This window comes from Symphalangus syndactylus, chromosome 18 (genome assembly GCF_028878055.3).
Source record: "Symphalangus syndactylus isolate Jambi chromosome 18, NHGRI_mSymSyn1-v2.1_pri, whole genome shotgun sequence".
NCBI classification, from domain to species: domain Eukaryota; kingdom Metazoa; phylum Chordata; class Mammalia; order Primates; family Hylobatidae; genus Symphalangus; species Symphalangus syndactylus.
The window spans coordinates 73578452-73598936 of record NC_072440.2 but is presented as its reverse complement, the minus strand read 5'-3'; the positions used below and the strand labels follow the sequence as shown (position 1 = coordinate 73598936).

Below are 20485 nucleotides of genomic sequence, written 5' to 3'. Positions count from 1 at the left end.
TTTCACTCCCCCCTCCCCACCCTCCTCCAAATAAGTCCCCTTTACATTCCACCATTTTCTTAGTTCACTCCTTCCACCACCAATCAAGGTTGGTTGGGTTAGTTTCAGAGGAAAGAAAATCAATAAGCAAAACCCATACTCTACTCCCTCGCCTCCACCACCCCCTCTTCCCCTCAAACATCCTCATTGGAATAATCTGTGACATGGTGAAAACGACAAGAGATTGTCTTTAAAAGTCAAAGGTGTTCTGCCTGCTTTGGAGTCTTTAGGATTTACCATCCGATTTAGCATTGCCATCTATGAGAGGGTAAAATAATTGCTTCTGTGTATGCTGTTTCTCTTTTCGCAATGAAGAATTCAAAAATGCTCTTCCCTTTTCCCTCCTCTTCTCCTTACTCTCCAAAAGTCCTAGACGCATCACCATCTGCAAATCTCCTTATTTAAAAAAGAATATGTTGTTTCTAAGAATCCTTATTTGGTAAATCCTAATTATTCCAGGATCTCAGGCTGAGTTCAAGAGCATTTCGTAATGTCTATGAGCCACACATATCATTCGAGGTGGCTGGCTGCGTGTGTGTATTTGTGCATTTTAACGTTTACAAAGTCTAAAAATACATATGTCTCTCACAGGAAATAAGCCTAAGTTCTAATAAACAGCAATTCACTTGCGGGTTAGGCTTCCACAGAGTGACATGTCTGTTAGCCAGAAGCTAGTAGAGTCAGCATTGCAGCCGGCTTGAGAATCAGACATTGTGCAGGCAGGCAGGGAGGGAGGGAGGCGAGGGCATGGGGAGGTTGAGGGGGGAGTGGGGGTGTCAGCTGTTTGCCTTGATCTTGCGGAGTGTTGAGGCATGTGTGTCTGTGCTGTGGGCACAGGGGCCGCCACAGTGTAAAGGCTGGGGGATCAGGCTATGGATGAAGGCATGTACTTCTGGGACACATTAATAAGTACAGAAAAAAACTCCTGTGGGTCATCCAGCCTGCATTTGGCAACAGACTTTAATATGAGGGACTGCATTTGAATGGCTATATATGTCTGTGTGTGCAAGCTACAGCCACCCATAGATGGACGTGCACAGAGAGATACGTATGCTTCCATGTGGGGGAAAAAAAAGGCTTAAGTGTTTTGCTTCTGATATGAACCAATACTGGAGGCCGTTTGAGGCAGCGTCGGGAAGCAAGGACTGCAGGATTGTTTGTTAAGCTCAACATGGGATGGTGATGCAGGGAGTTGAGACCAGGAGATGGGGGAGAAGAGAGGGAAATGGATGGGTGAGAGAGAAACTGATGTGGCCCCAGGGTCTAACCCAAACTGAGCAAAAGCCACACTTTTGGAAGTGATTACATCTGGGAAAGAGCACAAATCCCATGCCCCCTCCCAACATTCTTGGTGCAAACGGTTGAGTGATGGCTGAACATGTTTTGAATAGCTAAGTGACTTCATTGAGCGATGGTCTATTTGACGCATACTGCATTTGGTGCCCTTTCTCAATCCAAACCGCTGTCTTTAACATATTCTGCAGAGGAGCTCTATGCTGAATATTATATGCTCTTCCCCAGCCAGAGAATCAATATCAAGAAATTAATAGGGACTGTTTTAAACACACGCACACACACACCCCCTCCTTAAAAAAATGAAAAGCCTTTCAAACAGCTAGTCATTAACAGTGGAAAGACTTCCATTTAATTAAACATTTATGACAGACTTTTATTCCAAAAGAGAAGAAAAGCAAAGTGAATGAGTACCGCTTTAGGAAAATGATCGTAGTAGCAATTTGCTTTCCTTGGATTTTAGTTAGATGGATGGAGGGAGATAGGTAGCCAAGAGACTAGAGGAGAGACAAGACATTGTTTTACCGTAAATACACCCAGAAATGGGTGGGTTGGCATAAATATACTTTTCTAAATCCCTGTTTTATTTCCAAATTCTTAATATTGTGATCTTTTAAACATTGTGTAATTCCCAGAAGGCAAACAGACTAGAGGTAGCTTTGTATCACTTGTGCATTAAAAAGGCTTAAGTATTTTCATTAAAATTCCATCTGTTTGATGTCCACACCCCCAAATGTGCTGCCCACCCCCTTTAACTTTCTCTCCAAGCTGCACACTCCCTCTCTCCCTGAATCGTCTGTAAAGGGTTAGAATTGCAACACTTCCCAAGGATTGTGTGATGCGCACAGGCACTGTGGGTTGAGCCACACTCCCCAGCAGGGCTTCGCTACCCCCGGGCAGTACTGTGGAGCCCTGCCAGGCTCTCCTCAGGGATGATACTCGCTTTCCACTTGTAGCCATGGCCAGGACAGGAAGGGCTGGAGCTCCGGGCCCGCTTTTGACCTGGCCTTTAGTTTCCAAAGCCTCTGTCAATTGGAGCTTTGCAGGCCTGGGACCACCTGAGGAAGTTGGGCCTTGGCCACTTAGGAAGTGGTCTGGAGATTGTAAGCTTCTTCTTTTCAAAGACTGCACTGATCTCCAAAGGCTGTAAGTTCAGTTGTTTCTGGAAGTTGGCGTAGACAGTCCTTGGGGGCTGTCAGTGTGCTTGCTTTTATGAGCACTCAGAATGGGGTCGCTCTCTATGGAGATCAAGTTGTTGATCTCCAGTGCTTGAGGTTCCCCCAACTTGTGTTTCTTTTGTGTGAAAAGTTGGACTTTCAAAAAAGATCCCCCCACCCCCCACCCCTTAACCACTTGATCTGTGTTTTCTGCCCAATCCAGAGAAGTTGCGAAGAGATTTCACATCTTCTTTCTAAGATGCCACTAATGACTCCAGATGAAAAACAACCCTGTCTTCCTCTGATCTCTTTTGCTGTCTGGTTTTCATTAGGGCTTTTTGTCTCCTGAGGTGATTATTTGCATTCACCTCTTGATGAAAATAAGAATAGAAAAAAAAAATGTCCTTGCCTCTAAGGCTGCTTTTGAAATTAACTAGTCTGCTGAAGAATGAGAAGAGACATGACCACCTGTTAGAGACAGGCACAGGGGGAGAGGGAGAAGGGCCAGAGAAAAAACCACCACCCTTATTTTCTCCCTCTGCAGACTGAAAAGTCTCTGTGTGTGTGTGAACTTGAAATCCCTAGCAGGCTGGTATCCTTAGGGGGATTCGAGGAGCGTGGGTGGGAGAGGACAGTGTGTATGTGGATACAGGTAGGTGGAGAGTGATAGAAGTTCGTGAACTTTTTAAGAAAGCTGAATTAAGAATCTCTGCATGGAGAGATGAATTGGCCCTCTCAGAGAAGAGTTCAATGAAATCTACAAGACGCTAAAACAGCTTGTTCAAGCAAGGTGTCTCTAGGCTTGCTGCTCAGGATATTAGCCTCTGTTGTCACCTAAAGGTAACATTGTCTCCAGGGACAGCAAGAAATTCACTCTTGGTGCTTATTCTCTCCTATGCCTTCCTCCCCTCTGTCCTAGCTCTGTGGCTCCCCCAAAGGATTTCCAGACCTGCAGAGGTGGAGCCAACAGTGGGCATAATGTGGTCTGTAGAGGAAGCAGACTCCGTGTTTTCTCTCCCCCTCTGTCCGTTTTGCCTTACTGTGAGGCAGAACAGAAATCTTACTCTCTGTCCAGGCTATCAAATTCCCTCTGCTGAATATCTGAGCTCCTCATCCATCAGTGGCTTCTCCTTTCTTGCCCCCACCAGGCTGCTTGCTCACAGGGGCTCTGTCAGCCACTCTACATCCTTGCTCTCTTTGAGCAAGAAGTGTCTCAATGGTCCCAAATCATCTTTTCCAAGTTCATGATGGCCTGAGAGGTGATACAGTGCTCCATGCTCAGCTCAGCCATCGCTCTCTTATTCTGCAGGAAAAAAAGGGATTCATCTTTTATTTTAGGAAAGCCAATAGCCTTTCCCAGACACACTTGCCTTCTAGCATGGGTGGGCTGAATCTGGAAGGTACTAACAGGCCTTCACACTGCACAAGTATTGCTCCATAATTCCCAAGATAATTTGACTTTCTTTAGGTACTTTGCACACAGCAAGTGCATAAGAAATATTTATCAATGGATTGATGCAGAAATTCTTAAAATTACTGAGATGAATGCAAACATCTTGAGGACATGTGACAACCAAGTGATCGAGAGAGAGAGAAAGAGGGAGGAGAGTGGGGAGAGAGGGAGAAAAAGGAGAGAGGGAGAAAAGGGGGGGCGGAAGTCAGAATGATTTGTTTGTTCTTCCTGGAACTTCTTTTTTTATAAGAATAATAATGAGTCATGAATCCACTATTATAAGATAAGTGAATTCAAAAGGAGTCAGTCACTGAAGTTGCACAGCTCCTAATTGGCTACAGTGAAGGCAAATTATTCAAGGAAAGGTAAAGAAAAATGATCCATGCACACAGCCTCTATAGGAAAGAAAAAAAAAACAATTGATTTTCTTCCCTTTTCTGCTTTTAAAGTATACCAAAGTTCACTGTGATCTTAATATTCCCCAGAACAGACACCTCTGAGCAGAGAGCAGGCCTTAGAATGGCCCACCCCTGTTTAGCTCCAGCAGAACCTTCTACTCTTTCACAAATCTTCCATCCAATTCAAAGAACCCTGACAACTTTCCCTCAGGCTTGGGTTCTAACCAGCAGCCTTTCCATACAGCCAGGCCTAGCATTCCTAGCCATTCTCACCATGTTAGCCAAACCCAGCTCCTCTACCTGGAGTCCTGGTCAGTTCATACCGCACTCCCTGCCCTTGCTTCCTCTTTCCAGGTGAGCTGAATGAGGCACACAGGAGTGAACAACACACCAAAGTCACATGGCAGGCAGTGGCAGAGCCAGAACTTGAATCCAGACCCCTTATGACTCATCGGGCTACATTGTCCCCCTATTCCGTGCACTCTGAAAGCCTCCAGAGCGCTCTGGGCAGTAGACCCGAGCCACGGTGGCCTCCCGCTTATATTCACTAATAAGCACTGTTCTATCTGGTCTGCGTCTTGTTGAGCATCCCTCACTGAGCACTCAACCTGAGCATCTCAGGAAGCCTGAGTCCCAACCCAGTGACTCCCCTGCATACCCCTCCCTCCTAGCTGCCATCTTGAGCTGCTTTGCACCTTTCAGGGTGGCAATGACTGTGCCCTGGTCCATGCCCCCTGGGAGCTGAGTAGCTGAGTCTAAGGAAATGCAGCAAATTCTAACCCTGAACTTCACTCCAAACTCACCATGTGCCTCTTTATTTTGTCCTTTCATTTTGGAGATATCCTCAGTGTAAATGATCCATGGGTTTATGTTTTCAAGCATTTTCAGAAAATAGCAAATTTACATCCTATGTAACTCACGGAAGTTTTCAGATGAAGTTTTTGTGGTCTCGTTGAAAGAACTGATGCCACACAGACCTGGGTTCACTTCCTGCACTGCAGCCTTGTGTGATCTGGGGCAAGTTACTCAACCCCTCTAACCCTCAGCTTCCTTATCTGGAAAAAAAGGAGGCATAATCTCCTCCTCGAAGGGCAGTTGCTGGCTTAGGGATTAAATGAATGGATGTCTGTCCTCCCTTTTCTCAGATCACCTTATTTGAAATTGCAATCAACAACCTCCATCTGCACTCCTCATCCATCCCCCTTTGCTGTTTTATTTTTACAGAGTACTTACCGCCTTGTAGCACGCTCTGTCCTCTACTCATTATATGTGGTGTCTGTCTCTCACCACTAGACTGTCAGCTCCATGAGGGCAGGGATTTTCATCTGTTCTGCTCATTGCTGTGCCCACAGCAATCATGACAGTGCAAGAAGTCAATCTACCTTGTTAATGAATGAACCCATGACTACTTCCTGCTACAGTGTGGGTGTTCAGAAAGGGTGGTCCCTTCATACTGCTGAAGGATTATTCTTCCTGCATGGTGAGCTGTGGTGGCCAAAGCATTACTTTTTTTAACATTCTAAAAAATAAATAATGAACTCAATACAGAGGAAGGAGTGAGAGAAAAGAGGGAGGGATGGAAGAAGGGAGAGAGAGATGGAGAGAAAGAGAGAGAGGGAGAGAGACTGAATGCATAAAGGACAATAATAAAAAAGATAATGGAAACAAAAAGTACTTGGAGAGAAAATAAATGCCTGAGAAGAAAGTGCCGGGGGTGCAAGTCCTTTAAACAGATCCTGGCCACACCTTCCTCCCTCCACACCATCTAAAGTGTCTGTCACAGATCCTGGGGGAGAGCTTCCCTTGAGTGTTCGCTTTCAGGTCGAGGGGAGGAGAAGATATAGATCCAGACTGATAATGCAAGAAATATTTTATCAAAATGTAATGTCTCCTTTCAACCTCAAATATAAGTATTTTGGTCAAAAACCCATATTCAAATGCAATAGGCATTGTACGTTTCCAGGTTAGTTCGCAGCCATAGATGGGGCAATTCCTTCACTCATTTATTTTATTGGTGAAATCTTTCATGAGCCCCTGTAAAGTGCCAATCACTAGGCCAGGAGGTGAGGACATCATAGGAAGCAGCGTCCTTCAGGGTCACTGCCCTTGGTGAACCCCGATTCACATCATTTGAATCCCAATTCACATAATCTCACATATATATAAATTACAGCTCTGATAAGTGCTATTCACAGGAGATGCATGAGACGTGAGCTCATATTACTGGGATTCTAGCTAACCAGGGAAGGCTTCCCTGAGGAGGTGAGATGGGAGTGAAGATCTGAAGGATGAATAAGAGTTAACCCAGGTGAAGAGAGGAAGAAAGGACGTTCCAGGTCGGAGGGCAGCACGTCCAGAGATAGGCAAGGAAGGAATGAGACAAGTACCAACAGAAGGCCAGGGTAGATAGGAAACTGAGAGGGGTGGGGGTGGGGGAGTGGCAGGGAGGTGATGCTGGATAGGGTGGGAGGGGCAAGTGGAAGTAGTCAGGACCCAAAGGGCTTTGTTAGTCTTGTTAAAGGGTCCTGTTCTGTTATGTTTTTTGGCTTCTTGCTTATAAGCCGTGTGACCTCGGGTTAGTCGATTCTGTCTCTGTGATTTATACTCACCTACAGAATGGGGATAAAAATACCTGCCTTTATATTTGTTGTAAGGATTAGAGCAGCTGTTTCCTTTTTTTCCTTTCTTTCTTCCTTTCTTTCTTCCCTTCTCTTTCTTTCTTTCTTTCTTTCTTTCTTTCTTTCTTTCTCTCTCTCTCTCTCTCTCTCTCTCTCTCTCTCTCTCTCTCTCTTTCTTTCTTTCACATAGTCTCACTCTTTCACCCAGGCTAAAGTGCAGTGGCACCATCATAGCTCACTGCAGCCTTGAACTCCAGGGCTCCAGTGATCCTCCCACCCCAGTATTTGAAATAGCTGAGATGACAGCGCAAACCACCACACCAGGCTCATTTTTAAGTTTCTTGTAGAGATGAGGTATCACTATGTTGGCCAGGCTGGTCTCGAACTCCTGACCTCAAGTGATCCTCCAACCTCAGCCTCCCCAAGTGCCGGGGGTAGAGGCATGAGCCACTGTGCCTGGCTCTTTTCCTGCTTTGCCATGCTGCTTTTGCTTCCATGCTGATCTGAATACAGTGGTTTCTTAGGCTTCTCAACTACCCATGACAGTTCAGAGAAGGGTGGAAATAGACTCAAATAATTTTCAATCAACTAAATTTAAAAATGTGTTGACAGTGGGTGCCCACCCTTTGTGAAACCTAGGGAGGCAGTGGTGAACAAGTTCCTAAGCCTGCTTCCAAGACCCTCCAGGGGAGTCCTAGCAGGGGACCCTAAAGAATAAGAATCTTGCAAAATGGCTCTGTTTCATCCTAAATATTTGAGACAGCCCCATAACCTAGTGCCACCTCCCCTTATTACCCTCCCACAAATTCAGAGAGATTCTTGGCATATTTTACAATCAGTTAGGATTATCAAGGATTTCAGCTGCAATTTGAATGAGGCTCAGTTATAACACCAGACTTTTTGAAAATAGGAATAAGAGAGATGTTAACTGTGCTCCCGAATGCCAGGAAATGCATGTCACTAGCTGTGGGATTGCTGGTGAGCTGCGATGGCCTAGCCAGCCCCCAGTCCTTTCTCCTGGGTACATAAAAGGCTTTATTCTCCCAGTTCCATATTCTCTCAGTTCTAAGACACCGCTAATTGTACAATGACCTATCTACCAAAAAACAGCCTTCAGGGGAGAGGGGTACAAATTTAATGTTCCACATTAATTATAAAATACACTCTAATTTCAAAAATCTTGCAACTTAAAATACGTGCCTTAGAATCAAAAGAAGACGGTCAGCTATCTTGCTGCAGGGAGAAACGTAGGCAGGGTGCTAAGAGAGCCCAGAGGATTTCTCCAGCATGCAGCTGGTGCCTGCCCCATGACTCAGGAAACAGCATAGAGCAGAATGTGGCCTTACCAGCAACTTGCTTGAGGAGGAAAAGGGTGGTGGTTGCTCTTTTCCAACAACTGTTCCCGAGTATTTGCCAGGTACTGTGTGGGACTCTAGGATAGAGTTGAAAGACTCAATCTCTGCCCTCAAGGAATTCAGTCTAGTAGAGGAGATACCCCAGTGAACAGATGATGATAACTGCACAGCATGAAATGTACGCACAGGGGATTCTGGGAGCACAGGAATTGGGGAGGAAGGGATGCCAGGGAGGACTGAGTTCTCAAGGATGCAAAGTATGGGTGAACAAGCTAAGGAAAGAAAGAGCACTTCAGACAGCAGGAACAGCATGTGCAGAAACAGATGCCCATGTGTTGGGCATTGGTAATGCCAATGGTCCCATGGAAGGTAAAAAGCAGAGAGGGGTGAGGCTGGAAGGCAGCATAGATGTGACCCCAAAGGCACAGAAATGCCTCACAGAGAATTTGTGTTTCAGCATGAAAGAAAAGGGAAGCCCAGAAAGGTGGGAAGCCCAGAAAGTTAGGAAGCCAGGTAGGATCATCACAACTGGCTTTTCCACTGTCTAGGTCACTGGTTGTTGAGGGCTTAATGGATGGGATGAGGAGTGGGTCAGGGCTGGTGAGACTTGCTGAGCAGGTGAGAAGGTGGTTGCAGTGATCAGGTGACTGGCACTAAGTTAGTCATAGTAAACAGAGAGTAAAGGGGAGAAGGGAGATTGTAAGTGATGTACAATAGAGGGACATCCAGTCTCCCTTTCTCTTCTCACTTCCCAGCATAACAAGCATGACTGAACACATACTATGTGCTGGGCCCTCCCATTACAAATATGTGGCTACAGAAAGTCTCTATTCAAATATCACCTTCTCAAGGAGCCTTCCTGACCACCCTGTCTACAGTAGCCCCCCAAGTCCTGCCCCCCTCTTTAACATTGTTTTTTCTTTTTTTTAGACAGTCTCGCTCTGTTGCCCAGGCTGGAGTGCAGTGGTGCAATCTTGGCTCACTGCAGACTCCGTCTCCTGGGTTCAAGCGATTCTTATGCCTCAGCCTCCCGAGTAGCTGGGATTACAGGCGCACACCACCATGCTTATCTAATTTTTGTATTTTTAGTAGAGATGGGGTTTTGCCATGTTGGCCAGGCTGGTCTCAGACTCCTGACCTCAGGTGATCCACCCACCTCGGCCTCCCAAAGTGCTGGGATTACAGGCATGAGCCACTGTGCCTAGCTTCTTTTCTAACTTTCTATTTTTATTTTTTTAGCACATACATGTTTCTGACCTAAGTCCCCCTATAAGACTGGAAGCCCCATGAGGGCAGGGACCATGTCTCCCTTGTCCATCACCATCTCCCCAAAGTCTTGTCTAATTTCTGGCCCTAAGAAAGTGCTTGGGAGCTAGGTGTCAAATGAACAAATAAAGAGATGGGGCCTGGCCTCAGGGAGTTGCCCACCTAGTGAAGGAGATGGGCTTTTAAACAAAAACTCCAGGCATCCATTGACCAGTCTTTTCTCCTAAGCTTTGGCTGAAACCACATGCTGAAAAACCCTTGACAATAAGCAGGTGTTTCCCCTGCAACCTGGGAGGTCCTCTGGGGTGCCTCCTGGGCCCCAGCTTTGCCATAAAAGCTGATAAGTCACTGCCTGCTGGGAAGCAGTCATCTTTTCTCTCGATTGCAATCCTTGTTAGTTACTGCCGGGCCCAGAGGCACTGACTTAGCAGCCCTGGGTTTGCCTTTGCGGAGTGCCGTCCCACTTCCTTACTGACACTATATTCATTCACTCTCTCCTGAACTTCTTTGACCTTGGGTAGCCTTCCTTCTGCTAACAAGCATGCCAGGGATCAGGTACAAGATCCCAGGTGCATGGTTGCTGGAGCCTCGTTGTAGGAAGAATCCACCCGTTGTTTTGCCACCCCCTCCATCATGCAACTTCAATGCCCCAGTGCCAGCCTCTCTGACCTTGCACCAGGCAAAACTCACTGGAGACCAGCCACTGCTGACCCCTAGACCGATTGTTATCCCAGTTTTGCCCCATGGCTCTCCTGTCTCATTTTCTCTGCTAAAAGGATGTATGCACTCTTTTCTATCATATTTTCCCCCAACCTGGATCTCTCTATCTCTGATAAGGGATACATTTTATCCTTTCTCCTTCCTGAATTTTCCCTAGTGTTGATAGCTCTTGTCTCCATTTTCTTCCACCATGTTTGCAGAGTAGATAATCCTGAAAAGCAACTGTTCTGCCATCACTTCAATACTAATAGTAACAATAATAATAATAGGTAGTCGTTCGTTGAATGTTTCCTTTGTGCTAAGCACTGTTTTAGATGCTCTCCAGAGGCTCTTATTTAATCTTCACAATTCTGAAGATATGTGCTGTGATACCCATTAACTCCATCTTAAGAGGCTCAGAGAGGTTAAGTAACTTGCCCCAGGTCACACAGCAAATGGCAGAGCTGGGATTCCAACCCAAGCCTGTCCAACCCCAAAACCTGTGTACAGCCTTCTATGACACTAATTATATCTTCCATTTTCTCTTGGCCCCCAAGTCTATAAATAAATTTCTTTCAGACGTTGAGGGCAATGCCGAACAGAAATGCTGTTTGTACTCCCTTGCATGATGAAGTCTTCAGCATTTTGAGCTTATCCAGGGCAGAGTGGGGGAATAGTGAAGGGACTGCCAGATTTCCTCACTGCTTTGAAAACAGAAGTTCCCTCAAAATGCAAGGACATCAGTCTCCTTGCAGTTTGTGAAGGTGGGGAAGTGAATACAGATACTCCCTCTCCCCTGTCTTCTGCCCAAAGGCCCCTTTCCCAGCCACATCCTACTTTGTCTCCAGGACTTAGTGAGTTGTCACCTCTCTCTGCTGCCTCCCACCCTGCTCCCTCCCACCTGGGGTCTGCTACCTCCAGATCCCAGCATCTAATATGTTTTATGTTGCTTGTTTCCATTCCTGTGTCTTCCTCTAGATCATGAGTTCCCTCATCTATTTCTTCAACAAAATTTACCAAGTTACTACCATTGCCAGGTGCTGTCCTAGGAAGAGGTGTGAACAAGCATGAAGTGTTTAGGAGACCACTTGAGGTTTATACTATTGCGGGAGAAACAGGTATGGGAGAGGAGGTAGGGGAAGGTGTTAGTAACGAGGGATGCGATTGGGCAGAGACCCAATCACAAAGCAATGATTGTACGGTGAGATTGCTCAATGTTTGTTGAATGAATGAGTGAGTGAATATAGAAAAAAGACATAGCACAAAGCTTGACATCTGGGATTACCATGCCTATTTAATCTCAGATTTTTCCCATCATCATCATCATCATCATCAGGATGTATTCTCTCCCAGCGAGGCCTGGAGTTCATGTCAGCTCACATCTGACAGCCTGGGTTCAAATCCCACCCCTGTCACTTATGAGCTATGTTCCCTTGGACAAGAAATATAGCCTAAGTCTATTTTTCACGTGTAAAATGGGGATAATCATTGTGTCTCCCTCCCGAATTGCTTGTGAAATTTTGGTGGGATGCTCCACGTAGAGTGCTTACCGAGGTGCTGGCACACAGTGAGCACTTGACAAATGCCGGGTGCTGTTTATTCTTTATGACGCTAGCAGTTGCAAAGGGTGATTGGCAAGCGAGTTGTGCTTGGCCCTCAAATGTTGTACAAATTGAAAACTTCCCCATAAAAATCCATATTTTTTGGTTCCCTTGGGAAAAAAAAAAAAGATTTTTGTAACCCTGGGCCCTATCCCTGCTTGGCAGCCATCAGCAAGAGCTGGGCAGCAGATGTCTCTTCCATGCGGCAGGTGCCTTGCACTTCCCCCTGAGTCCCCACTGCTCCCGAGTGTCTTACGTGGCTCACATGGCTGCTCCGCTCCACCGTGCGTGGCCGTTTCCTGGCCTCTGTAGGCATCAAAGTTTGCAAATCCTCCTCTACGCCTATGGCAAATTAGAGGTAGAGTCTTTGTCTTTTGACAGCTGAAGACAGAACTAAAACGACACCAGCGCAGACAGGGTGTAGCAGCTCACAGAGACAGAGGGAAGAAAGCTGTGCATCTGTAAATAAATGCATAAATATCCCACATTCCCGAGCAGGGCCTGTTGATAAGATTCAGGTGGAAGTCTAGCCTCATCTACTCCCTTTTAAAGAACCTCCCCAGGGTGAGTTGTTGCTTTTAAAGAGAGAGACGCTCACCCATTTTAGGCCACCCTGGCAGCTTCCTTTCAGAGGCTGACATTTTCTGACCTTGACCCCAGTTCGGGAAGCACGCCCTGTTGTGGTGGCCAGCCACGTGGCATGCTTTATTCAATAACTGAATGCCAGGTGCCAAGCCGACAGGCCACGCTGTTGGTGCTGGCTGCAGAGAGATGGGAGGGAGACCTACTGCAGGACCGAGAGATTTACTACTTCTCATTTCTACCTTGGAAGGCTTCATGGAGAAGAGAGAAATTTTCATTTTCTAGGTAGGAAAAATTGTCCAGTAATTGCCCAGAAAGAATATTAACTTAAAAACCTATCATTTGAATCTCAGAGAATGGTCAGACCTGAATTAACTTGATAATTTTTGAATGTTGATGTAAGCCAGGCTCTGTGCTAGTTCACAGATCACAGAAACAAATCAGCTGCCGAGGGGAGTCTGCCCTTCCTCTTCTCCGTCTCTCTTGCCGATTTTATTTTCTTCGTTGGATTTTACGTTCTCTGAATTTGTTTGTCTACTGTATGTATTATTTCTAATTGGAATGTGAGTTCCATGAGACCAGGGTCCTTGTCTGTGTTATTTACTTGCCATAGCCCAGGGACTGAGAGCAGTGCCTGGCACACAGTAGGTGCTTAGTAAATGTTTTTTGGGTGTCAGAAGACACGCCCCTGCTCTGAAGGAGACCAAAGCCTAGAAGAGACAGGCAGGTATCAAAACCATTACCAGTGAGCTCAGGGACTCGATGAAGTCACAAGTAAAGGTGAGAAAAGAGAGCAACTTTATTTGAGGAGGTCAGGAAAGAGGTCCTAAAGGCCCTCTGCAGTGGGTTCTGCAGGATGAATAGGAGTTCGCCAACAGTAGAACAAAGGAGATAAGCCCAAAGCAGATGAAGAAAATGAAATCACCCAAGACTATCCCCAAAAGGATGAAGTCAAGGAGAGAGCGGAGCACTTGGTCTAGAGCAGCACCCTCAAACTTTAATGTGTACACAGATCACCTGGGGATCTTGCTGAAATGCAGATACTGATTTGGGGCTCCAGGTGGGGGCTGAGACTCCGTTTCTGGTGCCCAGGTGAGGCTGATGCCACAGGTCTGCAGACCACAGTTTGAGGAGCAAGGCTTCAGAGCATGGCCAGCGGGTTCTGGCAGATGAGGATCTAAATCCCACCCCTGCCACTGGCGGGCTGGGCCTGTTTCTTTGCCTCTACCATGAGGATAACCACCTTCTTCCCAGGCATCAAATAAATTCAGAGTGCATAGATCTGGCAAAGCCATTAGTTCAGTCCCAGCACCTCTATCAATCCATTTCATTTCAGCTACTTTTTTTTTTTTTTTTGAGACAGGGTCTCACTCTGTCGCCCAGGCTGTAATGCAGTGGTGCAATCATGGCTCACTGCAGCCTCAAACTGTTGGGTTCAAGCAATCCTCCTACCTCAGCATCATGAGTAGCTGGGACTACAGGTGTGCACGACCACACTGAGCTAATTTTTTTTTTAAGAGGTGGGACCTTGCTATGTTGTCAAGCCTGGTCTCAAATTCCTGGGCTCAATCGATCCTCTCACCTCGATCTCCCAAAGTGCTGGGATTACAAGGCGTGATCCACTGCACCCAGCCCATTTCGGCTAACATTATCATTTAAGGTTAAAAAAGGTGACCAGAGATATAAGAAGAAAGAGTGATTTTCCCCAAGAGCCACTGTTTGGGAGTCTCCTGTGTGATGGGCCCTGGGCTAAGGACCATGTGTCTGTCACCTTCCCTAGCTGCATGGCACTCTATAACATGGGTGTTAGGATTCTCATTTTACCCATTATATACCAGTGGGAGTGTATGTTTCCTATTGCTGCCATAATAAATTACACGAACTTAGCGCTTAAAACAACAAAAACCTATTATCTGACGGTTCTGGATGTTGGAAGTCTAACCTGGGTCTCACTGGGCTAGAACCAAGGTGTGGGCAGGGCTGCATTCCTTCCGGAGGCTCTTGGAAGAATCTACTTGCTGGCCATTTCTAGCTCCTAGAGGCTGCCTCCTTCCCTGGCCTGTAGCCACTTCCTCTATCTTTAAAGCCAGAGTTGTTGAACAGAGTCCTTCTCATGATTCTCCTGCTTCCCCCCTCACACCTAAGGGCCCTGGGGATTACCACGTGCCCACCCAGATAATCCAGGATAATCTCCCTCTCTTACAGTCCGATGATTAGCAGCCTTAATTCCATCTGCAACCTTAATCCCTTTTCCCATGCAATGTGGCACACTCACGGGTTACAGGAATTGGGATGTGGGTATCTTTGGGAGGCTGTTATTCTGCCAACCACAGGGAATGTCTACCCAAAGAATTCCCCTAATGCCACAAACTCAGAACAGCACACCTGGAAAAGGCTTTAGAACTTGTACCAGGAAGGATTCAATTTGACAATAAGCCACAGAAAAATAAAACTAACAGTGGTTTAAATAAGACAGAGTTTGTTCACAACCTACTGTCACAACCTCAGAATAGTACACCTGGAAGAGATTTTTAGAGATTATATCAAGAAGGATTAGATTTGATGATAAGTAACAGAAAAATTAAACTAGCAGTGGCTTAAACAAAACAAAAAGTTTATTCTCTTTCAAGTAAACAAATCTGGGGGTGTAAAGTACAAGGCTGGTCTGGAGGCTCCACAAACCGGTTAACAATGCAGACCCCTGCTTGCTCCCCACTCCATCATCCCCACAGTGGGTCCTTCAACCTCACAGTCAAGTAGGGCTGCCAGAGCTCCAGCCACTGCCTTCACATCCCATGGATCAAGGTGGAGGATGGTATAAAAAGACAAGGGCAAAGGGCACCTGTCACCTGGCTCCTGAGGAGGCTTCCTGGAAGGTATCACACAACATTTTTGCCTTCGTTTCATTGGGCAGAAGTTTGCTACGTGACCACACATTAGCTATAGGGAAATCTGGAAAAGATAACCTTTATTCTAGGTGGCCACATGCCTGGAGGAAAACTCAAGTTTCTGTTGCTATGGGAAAAGGAGAGAGGGAAGTTGACTAGTGGCGACTCCACAGAGCTCATCTAGTCCAAATCCTCACCTTGACTTTGAAGAACATGAGGCCAAAAAGGAAGGGACTTGGTCATGCCATGGAGTCAGCAAGTGGCAGTGCAGGGACTAGAACCCATGTGCCGGGGTCCCAGGCAGCAAGTAGTGTGGGGTCTCCAGCACCTGACATGGTGCCTGGCACGTAGTAGCAGCTCACTCATGCTTGTGGGATGGAAGGCACTGTGCCATTCCACCATCACAACATTCCCTCCGGGTCACAGCCTCTGCTGCTGCCTCTTTGAGGGTGGATAAAATCCCCACCTCTGGGAGGCAGGCCTATTGCGTGCCTGAGTCTGTTTATCCGCCTTCCTCCCCCTTACATCCCGGCTGATACCCTTAGGGGAGCTCTGGGCTCCCCTATCTGTCCCACAAAGTCATCAAATCCAAGGGCCCTTCCGCATGAAAGAGCTGCAGGATTTGGCCAAAGAGAAGCCTGAAACAGCACCAAGAAATGGAGGTTTTTCCTTCTTCTGGACTTGCTCTGTGACGGGGTCATCTCCTTAGAGATGAGTCTTTATATATCTGGGGAGGGTTGTGGCAGCGAGCTGTTGCTGTTGTCTTGGTATGCCTTGGTGTCTGTTTTGACATGGTGAAGGGATTAGACAGGAGCCCATCCAAGCCAGGAGTAGTGGCCACTCTCCCCTTTCTCCTGCCAGCCTCAAAGCCAAAGAGGCTCCACCCTCAGACATTTGCAGCCTCTGCCAGTTCAGATGTCAGCAGAGATCCGGACACTTTCTTGTGCTTCTCTGTTTTCAAGTCTCTGTCTCCTCAACCAGGTGGCAAAGCCCTTGAGACAGGGATGGTGTCACATTTACCTCTGTGACTGGCTGCCCGGCACAGTGCCTGGCACACCTCAAGCTCTTGGTGAATAAATGGGGATAGGCCAATCAGTCAGAATTAAATAGCTAAGGCAGGCTCTGGCACATAGTAGGATCTCAGCAAAAATAATAATAGTAATAATGAACAAAAGAAGAAAAGGAGAAAGGATGGAAAGATGGACGGAAGAAGAGAGGAACAAATTAGTTCGTGCCTTGGCTTCCCGTGGAATCAGCCGCTCCTAGGGCAGGCGGCTCTCCCCGCCTTGGTCCCGGAACAGCGGAATCCTTCCCCTGAAGACTGAGTTCACAGGAGAACATAAGAACCCGGCCGGAAAGATCTGTTTCAAAGGGCCTGTCCTCCGGTTTGAGAACACTGTGCCTCTGGGGCTTCCCGATGGGCCTCGGCAGCCGAGGTGCCTGACACCAGGGTTACCAGGACGTGGCCAGAGGCAGAACGTGTGGTGTGGGTGAGGTGGGGGCAGAGCGATGAGGGTAAAGGAAGCCAGCTGCCACCCCGGGTCTAAGTCAGTGGCTTTGCAGAGCACGAGAGGACAGGAACCAGAGGTGGGTCCATGAGAAGGATGACGGCGGGCAGAAGCTCAGCATAGCGAGGTGGCACAGGGTGGGGAAAGAGCGTGAGAAGGCTGGCAGAGGCCCCCGGGAGAGATGGAAGCCGTCTGGGCGCGGGCAGGCCCCTCTCAGAGCAGATGGAACGCTGGAGCCCAGAGGGTCCACGACAGTTGGTCAGAGCGAAAAGGAACAGCAGCAGGATGCAGAGAGAGGCCGGCCCGCCCCCAGGCTGGGACAGACATCCCCTGCCGCCCCCAGAAACGCTGCCCAGGGAGAGCTCTCTGAGACACACAGAACACAGAGAAACCAGGCGGGGCATGGATATTTGTGGACTGAGCGATAGGAGGAAGCTGCAAAGCTTGTGGCTGGAGCCCAGGCTAAAATTACAGGCCAGAGTCTCAGACGGCAGGACCACACACCACCGCAGCTCTGGACCAATAGATTTTCCCTAGAACCCAACCACTTACTGCCCTACTTTATTCCCGGATTGATTGGGCAGCGCGATCCAGCAGAAAGAGCCCAGTTTGGGCATCAGACAGGCCTGGGTTTGAATCCTGATGCACTCTGCCACCTCGGGCAGGGTGCTTCATCTCTCTGAACCACTGTTTCCTGTCCACCACACGCACACACAAAAACAGAAATAAAAATGCTTCTCAAGCAGTGTGTTATAAAAATTAAAATAAAATCTGTATAAAGGACTTGCATACCGAGTGGAGGCTCAAAAGATAGCGCTGTTGTTTTAAATCAGGACTGTTATTAATCAAACACATATTTTTTTTACTTTTTTTTTTTTTTTTTGAGACAAAGTCTCGCTCTGTTACCCAGACTGGAGTGCAGTGGCACAATCTTGGCTTATTGCAGCCTTGACCTACTGGGCTCAAGTGATCCTCCTACCTGAGCCTCCTGAGGAGCTAAACCAAAGGGGTGCACCATCACACTGGCTAATTTTTTGTATTTTTGTAGAGATGGGGTTTCGCCATGCTGCCCAGGCTGGTCTCAAACTCCCGAGCTCAAGGGATCCACCCACCTCAGCCTCCCAAAGTTCTGGGATTACAGGTGTGAGCCACCGCACCCAGCCTCAAACATGTATCTTTAAATCGATCCCCTGTTTAAATCGAGCCTCATCCTAAGCAATAGTATCCAAGAAATCACTGGTTCAATTCACTAGTTATATTTTTAACACGCCTTCAAAATACTCAGCTTAAACCTATTTAAATGTTCATCCCTATACCACCTAAATTCATCTCAGATAGCACAATGGCCCACCATTCACTTTGCAAAATCGTTGTTCCTATTGATAAACCATCCACAGGGTTTGAAAGACATGGAGAGACGGGTGGCTCTTCAGCCCCATTACTCATCAGCTTTTTTCTTTAGGTGATAAAAGAGACACTGGCATAGAAAGTGAAAAGAAGGTCAGAGGCCAATTCACAGAAGTCGCCTGGACTCCAAGAGCCTTTCTGAGGCGTTGGGAGCACTCGGTTCTTAGTTACAATTTGACCCATTCCTCCATCTAGAAAGGATGGTGGTGTGGACGATAGCCAGGGGGTGCAGGGTGGGGAGAGAGAGATGCTGCCTCCCTTGTTGACACACTGATTTGTACTGGAGGATTTTCCCTTTGGTTTCCTCCAGGGTGTTCAGGAGATGCCCCCTCTCAAGACACCATCAGAACAAGAGGAATTAGCTCTCCCTGTCAACCAGGGGGGAAGGAATTTCTTTCTCCACCCTAGAGCCTTCCAAACATAGAAAGATTTACCTCTGGTAGGAAGAGGTGCTTGCTTGGAAGAAGCTGTAAGATTTCTCTATAATGATCATAGCCGGGTGGGAGAGGAAAGGCAGTTTTGTCATAACAGGAATGACTGTCTCCCATAACAATAATGACAAAAAGGATTTGTGGTATTTAGGAAGGGTTGGGATAATATGACTCACAAGCCTAAAAGAGATAGTGTAGGGTTTTAGGAACCCAGGTGCTGGGTCAGAGAGAATGCAGGCATTTCCTTCCTGACTCTTAGTCCTGACTCAATCTCTTAGATCCAAGGACTTCATCCACCATCATCTACAAAGCAAAGGCTAATCCTGAAGTATTGGACTTTGACCCAAGAGTGTTTATTTGGGAGATCCAGCACTGTCTTTTTAGACCCTAAACTGATGAGAAGAGACATAGCTACTTCTTATACAGTTGAATGAATTAACACATAATTATGGATGTAAACTAATTTCAGGGTATTAATGTGGGGGCCTGGAAATAAATCACAGAATATCTTGTTTATACAGCAATGAGATGCCAGGAAAGAAAGACAGGATGCTGCAAAGGAAGCGCTGAGAGCAAATGCACTTACCCTTTGGAGGGCCCGGAGCGATCATGAGCTAGTTGGCTGTAAGAGCCCCCTTTGGGATGGCAGGCGTGGGGGAAGTAAGCGTTCTCGCAATGAAGCTGATGGGATTTTAATAGCCAGACAGATGGCCTGAGAGAAAAAAAAAAAGAAGATTTTTTTTTAAATGAAGGAAAACACTTCCATAGCTTCCCTTCAATTAAAAGAAAGTGAGAGCCGTCCATGCCGGGAAGATTTGTCACCATTATTAATATTGTCAGTCCGGATATCCTTTAAATAACTGTATGATTGAGCATCAGTAATAAACCAGGGCAGCATCTTCAAACAAATTAGAGGGTGTGAGTCTCTACTGACTTTCTATTCAATTTTGATTATGTTGGCTTCATTTGGGCTCACAATTTAATGATGATCCCAAATAATTGTGTTGTTATTACTCTTGTTTATGCAGTCAAACGTTTATCACTTATTGGATTCTTTAGTGTCCATCCTCCTAAGAACTTCAGGTTCTATACAAGCCACCACTGAGTAGCCAGCATATCTGAAAATTTGAATCAAGAAACCTGGGAAGAAGTCAGGAGTGGGGTGGGGAGGGGAATACAAGATAAAAAGGAAATGTTTGAAAAGAAGGAGAGGATGGAGAGGAAAGGAAGGGAAGAAAAACACTACCCATTGAGCACCCTCCTGTATGCCAAAGGTTTTATTTTATCCCCACAACCACCATGCAAAATCTGTTTTAGGCTTCTCATCCTCATTCTGCAGAGGAGCAAACAGAGGTGCTGAGAGATTAAGCGATTTGCCAGAGTCCCACAGCTAACAGGGGCAGAGGTGGGAGTCGGGTTTGGGACTCCCTTTCTTCACTGGCTTCACTCCTGCAAGGGCCTTCAAGCCCTGAGTCTTCTCCCCCAAGTCTCAGCCAAGCTGTGGGAACCCTCCCCAGCTTAGAAATGAGCTGTCTCGTAGCATTCCTGCAGTGTGTAAAGGAACAGAAATTCACGTAGGAATTCTGCCTCCTGGTCTGCTGTTATACTTCCCCATTTCAATTCTCAGAGTCTCCTAATGGCTGAGCACCGTGAAGATGGGCTGATGGTAGAGGGAGAGTTGGTCCCTGAGAGCATGCAGACTTGGCATCCTTTGGCCGTACCAGAAATGGACCCAACAGAGAGTGGGGGAAGTAATTATCTACAGGAAACATACACATGCCATGCATCCA

General features: G+C 46.8%; 1 protein-coding gene and 1 long non-coding RNA gene across 4 annotated transcripts in view; one reads left to right on the top strand and one right to left on the bottom strand.

The window, feature by feature from the left end:
- The window catches only part of LOC129468212 (uncharacterized), a 234011-nt gene that overhangs the window by 64388 nt on the left and 149138 nt on the right, over window positions 1-20485 (bottom strand). Inside the window, exon 3 of the long non-coding RNA XR_010117218.1 lies at window positions 19282-19407. This is a non-coding gene — a long non-coding RNA (uncharacterized lncRNA). The remainder of the gene's footprint in view (window positions 1-19281; window positions 19408-20485) is intronic.
- The window catches only part of CACNG2 (calcium voltage-gated channel auxiliary subunit gamma 2), a 141312-nt gene that overhangs the window by 1514 nt on the left and 119313 nt on the right, over window positions 1-20485 (top strand). The gene's annotated exons all lie outside the window — the stretch shown is intronic.